The sequence below is a fragment of the Chiloscyllium plagiosum genome, chromosome 19 (assembly GCF_004010195.1).
Source record: "Chiloscyllium plagiosum isolate BGI_BamShark_2017 chromosome 19, ASM401019v2, whole genome shotgun sequence".
NCBI classification, from domain to species: Eukaryota; Metazoa; Chordata; class Chondrichthyes; order Orectolobiformes; family Hemiscylliidae; genus Chiloscyllium; species Chiloscyllium plagiosum.
The window spans coordinates 42,010,937-42,021,477 of NC_057728.1; positions in this window are offsets into that span (position 1 = coordinate 42,010,937).

The following is a 10,541-nucleotide window of genomic DNA, read 5'->3' on the forward strand; positions in this document are numbered from 1 at the left end:
GAGGGGTCATAGTTTTAAGCTGGTTGGAGGAAAGTATAGAGGGGATATCAGAGGCGGGTTCTTTACACAGAGAGTTGTGAGAGCATGGAATGCGTTGCCAGCAGCAGTTGTGGAAGCAAGGTCATTGGGGACATTTAAGAGACTGCTGGACATGCATATGATCACAAAAATTTGAGGGTGCATACATGAGGATCAGTGGTCAGCACAACATTGTGGGCTGAAGGGCCTGTTCTGTGCTGTACTGTTCTATGTTCTATATTCTAACTACTCCATCCAACACTTAATAAAATAATTCTTCCTAGTCTCACACATCATCTTGTAAACCAACATTTGTTTTCCCTGTTCTACACTAAAAAATCACAAGTACAACAATGATAGAGTCCTAACAACACTATTATTAAAAATAAGCATCTACATGGCCATCTACTGTTGATCACCAGCACACGTCCCTCTTATTACCTTCTTTGAGACTGATGTTTGTAGCACATATCCGCATATTCTGGTGCCTTTACATTAATATTTATAGAAAACAGATGAAGAATATCTTCACCTGTTCCCTGATACATGACGCTGGGGACAAGGTGCCTCACAATCTCATCAAGTACAGATTTTCCAATGGTCCCTCTACGACTGTGAACTCTCTGCTACCATAGGTGCAATGCACTCAGGTTACTTTCAGGACTTTGGGCAGTCTTGCCATCAGGCATTAACCTCTTTTGTAGCTTCGCAACAACATATGGCATACAACCTACAAGCTCAGTTGTTCTATTAGTTGCCCCATCCAGCTTTGACACATTTGTCCATGGAGCAATGGAACAATCCTTCATCACTTTACAGCCTGCAGCATCACATCAATGTTCTTGTTATCACATTTTAGCATCCTTTACCTTGCTTTGAGTCTTGTATCATAAAATGCTTCCAGGGAACATGTCAAACACTCTAAAAGTGATGGAACATAAAAAGCAAGACCAGTTACATTCAAAGAAATACTTTATCTCACAAAATACTTAGACCATTGAGAAGAAATTCTTCCAACAGCATTACAAGTAAAGGTTTTAAACAAAAAATGACCAACTTTGATGTTTACTTACTTGCTTCCATGGCAGCCACACAATGATCAATCATTAGTAGTTTTGTTTTGCTTATATCTGCTTTTATAAAATCTTCTTTAATCCGTCTCCTGTTTTTAAAGTCAGACTTGCACTAAGTCTTCTTGTTACCAGTAGGTCCTCAGTTAATTGTATTCCTCTGAAAAACTGCTTGCAATCTCCTCTCTTCATTCAACTGAGGGCAAAAAGAAAAATTATCATTTTGGCTCTGCTGGTACTATGCTCACATTGCTTGCAGTCATTGTTGGGAATTTAGGATTGGGATTTTATTCTCTGCTGGTTCACAGGACTTGCCTCTGACATTTAATAGGAATTCCACCAGCTCCACACACATTCTACAATTGTTAATCTTCACAAAACCCATAACACTGACTGAAGCCAGGGAGTAAATGCCCATAAAAAGGCATTTAGATTATGGATGGTTCAATTAACACATAGGAATATCACATATCTTAGCAGAGGAAACTATTTCTAATGTGTGAATTGATACTTTTTGTGTCTACAAGATTGTGTCAATATATTCTCATTAATGCCCCCAGTACCCCACCTTTGGAGTAAAACAAATTGGACACACTGGGAAAATTAATCAAGGACATGCAACTTCAGCTTGTGACATTTCATTAATTTGCTTCAACCACATTTTTAATGCACATATCACTTTTACTCCATAGAATCAAAAGACAGATGATCTCTACCTTTCTTGACATTTGCTGTGCAGTGGTTCAATGAATTATAGCATTGTGCAAAATCCCAATCTATACACTCAGAAAAGCGAAAAAAAAACTGTGTGTCAAATGGATGATTTAACACATTGATTAAGTGATGAGCTGAATATCTTATACTCATTTATATTATTTTAGTAATCTTAGTTGAACATTTATTAAAACTCCAATCGCCTTTTCACTCAGCAACAGAATTTTAACATTGAGTGAACAACTTCTTTTGAACAGAAGAAACATTCCTGTTAAGTTCAAAATAGGCATACCATATAATGTAGATTGAAGTCATTCATCACTTAAATAGAAGTCTTTATCCTGAAATCAAATAGCCAGGAAACACTCAATGCTGGACCTGACCAGGAAAATACTCAGAAGCTATTAGATGATTAGATTCCCTACAGTATGGAAACAGGCCCTTTGGCCCAACAAGTCCACACTGACCCTCCAAAGAGTAACTCACCCAGACCAATTCCTCTACCCTATATTTACCCCAACTAATGCACCTGACACTATGGGCAATTTAGCATAGCCAATTCACCTGACATGCACATCTTTGGATTGTGGGAGGAAACCGGAGCACCTGGAGGAAATCCACGCAGACACGGGGAGAATGTGCAAACTCCACACAGATAGTTGCCTGAGGTGGGAATCGAATCCGGGTCCCTGGTGCTGTGAGGCAGCAGTGCTAACCACTGAGCCATTCTGGAATCACTGGAAGTTTGCACTTGAAAAGAATTTATTGCATTATCCCAGCTTCTCTGTCTTAGCTACATCTGTTTGAACAATATAACCTTCCAAACTAGTGCTTCCAATATGTCTTCCCTTTTTGTCAACTGATTCCCTGCCAATAAATTTAACATAGACTTCGGCCTTCTCCATCTCATTTTCATCCTTTCACTTCCCTCCCAAAATCATGAAAGGGATCCTCTTGTCCTCACTTTCCCTCTACTAGCATCCACAGTCAGCAGATCATCCTCCACCATTTCCACCACTTCAAGCACGATGAAACTACCAAATACTTTATCTCCTCTCCTTTACAATACTTGCAATACTTGAACTTACTAAATTCTAGGCAGAAGCCAAGAACTCCAGTTCCTGGTAGGCCCAAGCGCTCCAGGGGATGTACAAAGAACATGTTGTGTCATAGGCTGCTCTGTTTGTGTTTTTTTCACCAGTTAAAAGATCTAGCCATTTAAATGGAGCAGTGCAATGACAAATAGAAGTGTCATGAAAGAAACAAAGACCTTAGGACCTGATATAGCAGTGTAAAAGGAGATTCTGATGAACGGACATGGTAACCAAAATGTTGACACAGCTTTCTCTCCATTGATGCTGGCAAGACCTGCTGCCTTTCTACAGAAATTTCTGTTGTTGTTTCAGATTTCCAGCATCCGTAGTTCTTTGTTTTATTATGGACAGTTAGAGTTCAGAGAAGTTCTGGGAGTTGTCAGATGCAGCTCACAGTTACAGTTAGGGCTTAGGAATCTATTTAGTATAGCTAGAAATAATGAAGCAATCAGGAGCTGCGAAGTTGTCACAAGGTCATTGGCTCTGCTGGCTTGTAGTTCAAAGATAACCAGTTTAAAGTGAGGTACAGTATACTTCTCAAGTGTGACTAAAAAGCTTGGAGTGTACCAGGAAGCTAGTGCTGCAACGTAGCTTAGGAAATCCAGGTGAACAAAAACGTAACTGAAGACATTGAACCTCTTCAATGAGTCTGAACAGATTTTTAGGGGAAATTCTTTGAATGTAATGAGTTCAGCTCCTAAAGAGGAAGATAGAGTGTTAATGAGCTTTTGTGACTTACAATGAGTATTGATATGTGGTTGAGTTACTGATAAGTTCATGGAACCTGTCTTGGCTGTATTTACCACTTAATGTACAATGCAGTGTGTTCAACCACAGTTTGCTGTTAATTCACATTTATCTTATGTTAGATAATGCAGAATGCTTACTTTTCTGACTTTTATAGGAAAGTTTATTTTGTTTGTTTTAAAACTGTAGATTTTTTAGCTTTATTCTCTTAGTAAGTAAATGTTGTCAATTTTAAACAAAATATTACAGGTTCTTAAACACATTGGTGGTCTTGTCTGAGATCACAGCATAATCTGGAAATGTATCCAGGGTTACAGACAAATACTTGCTTAGGTTAAGTCTGATATGTAAATCAGTGCGAATTTTATGAGACTTACTGAAAGCCAAAATAGCTTTAATTTATCCGTTGCTATTATGTTTCTGGAGGGGAATATTTATCTCAAAATGAGTTACTAAAACTAATCAAGGCTAGGTTTATAATCTCAGCAGCAAAGTTGGAATTCAAGTTAAAAGCAAGGATGTGCAAGCTGACATCAAGGAAATGATAGCACAGCACTTGAAACTGGAAGAAGGAAAAGCTCATCCAAACATTAATCAGCTGAGTTGGCTAAAAGACAGTTGTTAAAGAAGCAGCTTGAAATGGGGAAAGAAATGAAGCTCATTGAATTAGAAAAAGTAAGGAAAATATTTGAACAAGAAAGGGAACTGTCATAGGTAGAAATTGAATTCCAGAGAGAAAGGTTAGCAAGGGATAATAGAGATAAAGACTGAAAGTTTTAAAGAGAGCAAACAGTCAGATGACATAAACTCAATGAAGAAAACTTAGGATGTGAATTAAAAGAGAGTTCAATAGTTCGGATGATGAGGCACGACCCCACATAACTTTTGATGTAACAAGGAATCTTTGCCTCTTGCTTTAACTAACAATGGACAGAGTTAAGGGAATTTCTTGAAAAGGTGGCTGAAATCATAAAGTAGTTAATCAAGACTTCATTTTGCAGAGTGATCTGGTTGGAAAAGCTGTTGTCATGTTTCAGCAGTTAGAATTGCAATATTTAATGCTTATGATCTTATTCCTGAAGTATATCAATTACAGTTTCAGACTTTAGATAAAGGACAGAATGTAACATTTGCCGAATTTCATGAGGAGAAAGAAATGTTGTGAAATTAATGGTGTTAACTGAAACTTAATCATACTTTTTAAGAATATGAGCTAATGACAATAAATGGACATTGAAGTAGCATCCCAATAGCCATGAGGTCATACCAAGAAGATGGCAAAGTTTCAAAAATAAGGAAAACAGCAGTTCTGGCAGATGGATATATCACGCCGGCAGTTGTGGTGCAGTAAATCTTCATTTGTAAACTCACAAGGAAACTGGGGATCAGAAAAAGAGTCTGGCTTTAAGGAGAATAGAGAACTGATTTTCCTTGTTTTAGAACCTGAGGTGGTCTTGTGGCTTTTGGGATGCTATTTTGAACTCAACTATTATCACTGACTCTCATATTCTCAAAATTCTGCGCAAGTTTCAGCCTGAAACTTACAACATTCCTTTCTCCTCAGAAAATCTGTAAATATTTCATTCTGTCTATCTCAAGATGGACAACAAAAGCTTCTTTAAATCGACTGCGAAAATTTCTTTGAATACATTCAATGGGAAAGAGAAACCAAAGTGAACCCAAGACCCCCAGAGAACCAGAACAAGAAATGGCAGAGGAGTTGAAAAAATATTTTGCATCAGTCTTCACAGTAGCAGACAGTAATAAAAGGGCAAAATCATAGAATAGAATCCCTACAGTGTAGAAGCACACCATTTGGCCCATCGAGTTCACACCAAATCTCCAAAGAGCATTCCACCCAGACATTGCCCATGACCAATGCAAGTGTCATTGGACTCTGGGAGAAAACCCACACAGATATAGGGAGAATGTGTAAACTCCACACACAGTTGCCTGAGGGTGGAATTGAACCCAGCTCCCTGACACTGCCACCATGCCACCCAAGGAGGATTGGAAATAAACAAAACTGTCACAAGTGCTATGGAAACTGAACGGACGAAAGACAGATAAATCCCCTGGATTTTACAAGATGCATCCTAGGATATTCGGGGAAGGATGTCTTGGAAATGTGGAACTTTTTCAAGGAACAGATACGACGTGTCCTTGATATGTTGATTCTCTCTTTTCTTTCTTTTCTAATTGGTGTGCTCTCTTCACATTCAGAACCTTCCCCACCAACCTTTCTATTTACGCCATGACTTGTAATTCCTCCACTCTCCTCTCTATCTGTATAAAGTCTCTTTGGGTGGAACGAGCAAAGCTCCCTGCTAAGATATGGGTCCCTTTCCAGCTCGGGTAAGACCTATCCTCTTTGAACAGGTCTTTTCTGTCCCAGAGGAGACTCCAATGTGTGCAACTGGACTTGAAATCATACAGAACTGAGATTCCAGACAACATCTATGTTGATCTTAGCTGGGCAGTTGTAGGGGTGGCACAAGTTGAAGGAAAAATTGAGGACTGCAGATGCTGGAGATCAGAGTCAAAAAGTGTGGTGCTGGAAAGGTGTGGTACTGTGGTCAGGCAGCATCCGAGGAGCAGGAGAGTCGACGTTTCAAGCATAAGCCTTTCATCACATTCACGGTGAAGAGCTTATGCTCAAAACATCGACTCTCCTGCTCCTCGGCTGCTGCCTGACTGGCTGTGCTTTTCCAGCACAACACTACGTGGCACAGTTGAAGTCAACCTTCCTGAGGTAGAACAGGTAAGTGTTTGCACTTGATGCGGATAACTGGTCCCGTCTTGGAAACTGGTTTCTGCTGAGCACAGACGAGAGCATGATTTGAGGTGGGAACTTGACTGTCAGAAAAAGCTCCCAAGAAGCAGCTCCAAAGGAATTTTGAAGTCTGGCAGCACTGAGGGACTTGCATCTCAGCAAGTGCCTTCAGCTTTGAGCCAAGGGGGAAGTGGGTGGAAGTGTGGACAAGCCCCTGATCTCTCCTCGTGATGCTCTCTTGGGTGCAAAGCTCACCACCTCTTCTTGAAAGTGGTCCCTTTGAAGACAGGTGCAGGCAGCAGCCGCTTGAGTTCCTCCTCTTCACCCCCCCCTCCATTAGCCCTCCCCACCATCACCAACGACATCTGCCAACACGGATGAGGTTGGAGACGATGTGGTTTTGCCAAGAGGCTCCTTCACCTCATCCCAACAACAGTCTACTCACTCTCACTGGATGTCATTTCTCTGCTTTGCAGAGAAGATTTACCAGGATGTTGCCTGGAATGGAGAGGAAGTCGTACGAGGATAGGTTGAGAGTTCTCGGTCTTTTCTCGTTGGGACGGCGAAGGATGAGGGGTGACTTGATCGAGGTTTATAAGATGATCAGAGGAATCGATAGAGTAGACAGTCAGAAACTTTTTCCCCGGGCACAACCGAGTGTTACAAGGGGACATAAATTTAAGGTGGAAGGTATAGGGGGGATGTCAGGGGTGGGTTCTTTACCCAGAGAGTGGTGGGGGCATGGAATGCGCTGCCTGTGGTAGTGGTAGAGTCAGAATCTTTGGTGACCTTTAAGCGGCAATTGGATAGGTACATGGATGGGTGCTTAAGCTAGGACAAATGTTCGGCACAACACCTTGGGCCGAAGGGCCTGTTCTGTGCTGTATTGTTCTATGATATTAAAGGAGGTAACCACAGAGATTGTGGATATATTGGTAGTAATCTTTCAGGAATTCTTTGATTCTGGAAAAGTCACAGAGGACTGAATAACTACTAAACACTTCTTATTTTGAAAGGGAAGCAGACAAAAACAGGTAGACAAGTTAGATTAACATCTGTTACTGGGAAAATGTTAGAGTCTATGATAAAGGATGTAATGGTAGATCATTTAGAGATATATTATAAAATCAAGCAGAGTCAGTGTAGCTTCATGATGTAGAAGTCATGCCCGATACATTTACTAGATTTATTTGAGGAGTTAACAATGGCCTACAGTGGATGTAATATGTTTGGATTTTCAGAATGCATTTGATAAGGGGCCATGCATACGACGATTTAATAAATAAAACAAAAGCCCATGGTGTTGGAGAAAGCATGTTAGCATGGATAGAGGATTAGCTAACTAATAGAAGACACAGAGGTAGGATCACCGAGGCATTTTCAGGGTGGCAACCTGTAACTAGTGGAGTGCCACTGGGATTAATGCTGGGGCAACAATTATTTTCAGGATATGTTAATGACTTAGATGACAGAAGTGCTTATACTAGAGTCAAGTTTGTAGATGACACAAAAATAGGTGGAAATGCAAGTAGTGATGATAACATAAAGAGTGAAGAATATAGACAAGTTAACCAACTGAGCAAAAATATGGCAGTTGGAAAACAATGTGAGAAAATGTGAGGTTAAGTAGTTTGGGAGTAAGAAAAAAAGAATATGTTTAAATAGAGGAACTCCAGAAAGCCACAAAGCTGAAGGAATTTTGTGCGTGAATCACAAAAAGCTGGCATCCAATTTCAGTGAGCAACAACAAAGAAAAATTTATTTCCATAGGAATGAAGGTAAAAAATATGGAAGTTTTACTAAAACGATCGTAGGCACCAGTCAGACCACAGCTCAAATACATGAACAGTTTTAGGCTCTTACCTAAGGAGCATTATACTGGAGGCAGTCCAGGGGACGTTCATCAGGCTAATACCAGGCATGGAGGGACTGTCTAATGAGGAGAGGGAGTATGTTGGGCCTCTATTCATTGGAATTTAGAAGAATGAGAAGTGACTGTATTGAAACATATAAAGTTCAGAGAGACTGGAAAGGTTATTTCCTCAGTTGGAGAGACTGGAACCAGAGGACACAATCTCAGAATTAGGGTTCACATATTTAAGATAGAGATAAGGGTGGCACAATGGCTCAGTAGTTAGCACTGTGCCTCACAGTACCAGGGATCTGGGTTCAATTCCACCCTCAGGCAACTGTCTGTGTGGAGTTTACACATTCTCCCTATATCTGTGTGGGTTTTCTCCCAGAGTCCAATGACATGTGCATTGGTCTTGGGCAATGTCTGGGTGGAAGGCTCTTTGGAGATTTGGTGTGGACTCGATGGGCCAAATGGTGTGCTTCCACACTGTAGGGATTCTATTCTGGGGTGGCACGGTGGCTCAGTGGTTAGCACTGCTGCCTCACAGCACCAGGGTCCCAGGTTCGATTCCAGTCTCGGGCGACTGTCTGTGTGGAGTTTGCACATTCTCCCCGTGTCTGCGTGGGTTTCCTCCGGGTGTAGTAGTAGTGCTCCGATTTCCTCCCATAGTCCAAAGATGTGCAGGTTAGGTGAAGTGGCCATGCTAAATTGCCCATAGTGTTAGGTGCATTAGTCAGAGGGAAAAGGGGTTTGGCTGGGTTACTCCTCGGAGGGTTGGTGTGGACTTGGGCCAAACGGCCTGTTTGTACACTGTAGGGAATCTAATCTAAGATGAGGATGAAGATCTTCACTCAGAGGGTAGTGAACTAATGGAATTTGTTACCATTGAGGCTGGGTTGTTGTGTATATTCAAGGCCAAGATAGACTTATTTTTAATCAGTATGGGGAAAATGCAGGAAAGTGTAGTTGAGCATTATCAGATCATTAAATGATGGAGCAAACGTATTGGACTAATAGGCCTACTACTGCTGGTTCATCTCATGATCATTCAGTATAGGAGTTAGGAGGTCATGTTGCGGCTATACCGAACATTGGTTAGGCCACTTTTGGAGTATTGCATGCAAATCTGTTCTCCTTCTTATCAGAAGGATGTTGTGAAATTTGAAAAGATTCAGAAAAGATTTACAAGGGTGTTGTCAGGGTTGGAGGATTTGAGCTATAGGGACAGTCTAAACAGGCTGGGGCTGTTTTCCCTGGAGCATTGGAGGCTGAGGGGTGACTTTGTAGAGGTTTATAAAATCATGAGGGCCATGGATAGGATAAATAGACAAAGTCTTTTCCCTGGGGTGGGGGGAGTCCAGAACTAGAGGGCAAAGGTTTAGGATGAGAGGGGAAAGATATAAAAGAGACTCAAGGGGCAATGTTTTCACACAGAGTATGGTGTGTGTACGGAATGAGCTGCCAGAGTAAGTGGTGGAGGCTGGTACAAATACAGCATTTAAAAGGCATCTGGATGGATAAATGAATAGGAAGGGTTTAGAGGGATATGGGCCAAGTGCTGGCAAATGGAACTAGATTAGGTTGGTATACGTGGTCGACATGGCTGAGTTGGACCAAAGGGTCTGTTTCCATGCTGTACATCTCTATGACTAAGCTCTTTATGTCAATAGAAATGCTCTTATTAAGAATGCAAGTAATTAAAGGAAGCAGTATGTTCTCATTACCATAATTCAGGACATGCAAATATAAATTGCTCAATGTATACTAGTAAACCACTGGCAATAAGAGGAACACAGAAGAAATCCTCAGAAAATGCAGCACCAGTAAGAACAAGAATTGTTAATTCAGTGGCACAGGTACAAGTGACAGTAATTTCCACTGAGAAAATTGCATCTGAAAATTGAAACTTGTGAGAAACCTAATTTGCCTTATACCTTCACCATGTGAGCAGATAGAGATGGAAAGGATTATAATGGGTTTTTATTTGAAAATGAAGCCACTCCACTTTTGTCCAATGAAGAGCTTAGAAAGATTGTTAGCATGAGAGGTGCTGATTTTGCTCAGAGCTTATTGTTAGCAAAGGATTTAGGACGTCCTTAAGGAAGTTCTTTGAATCAAAATGTAACCAAACCAAGAGCGCTAATCAATGTTTAGATGTCGGATAGAACAGCAGGAATATGAGCACATTGGATGTTCACAAAGAAAACTTCAGGAGGATAGGAATGATGTAATTTGGGAATGGCTTGGAAGATGAAAAATATGTTTCAGTA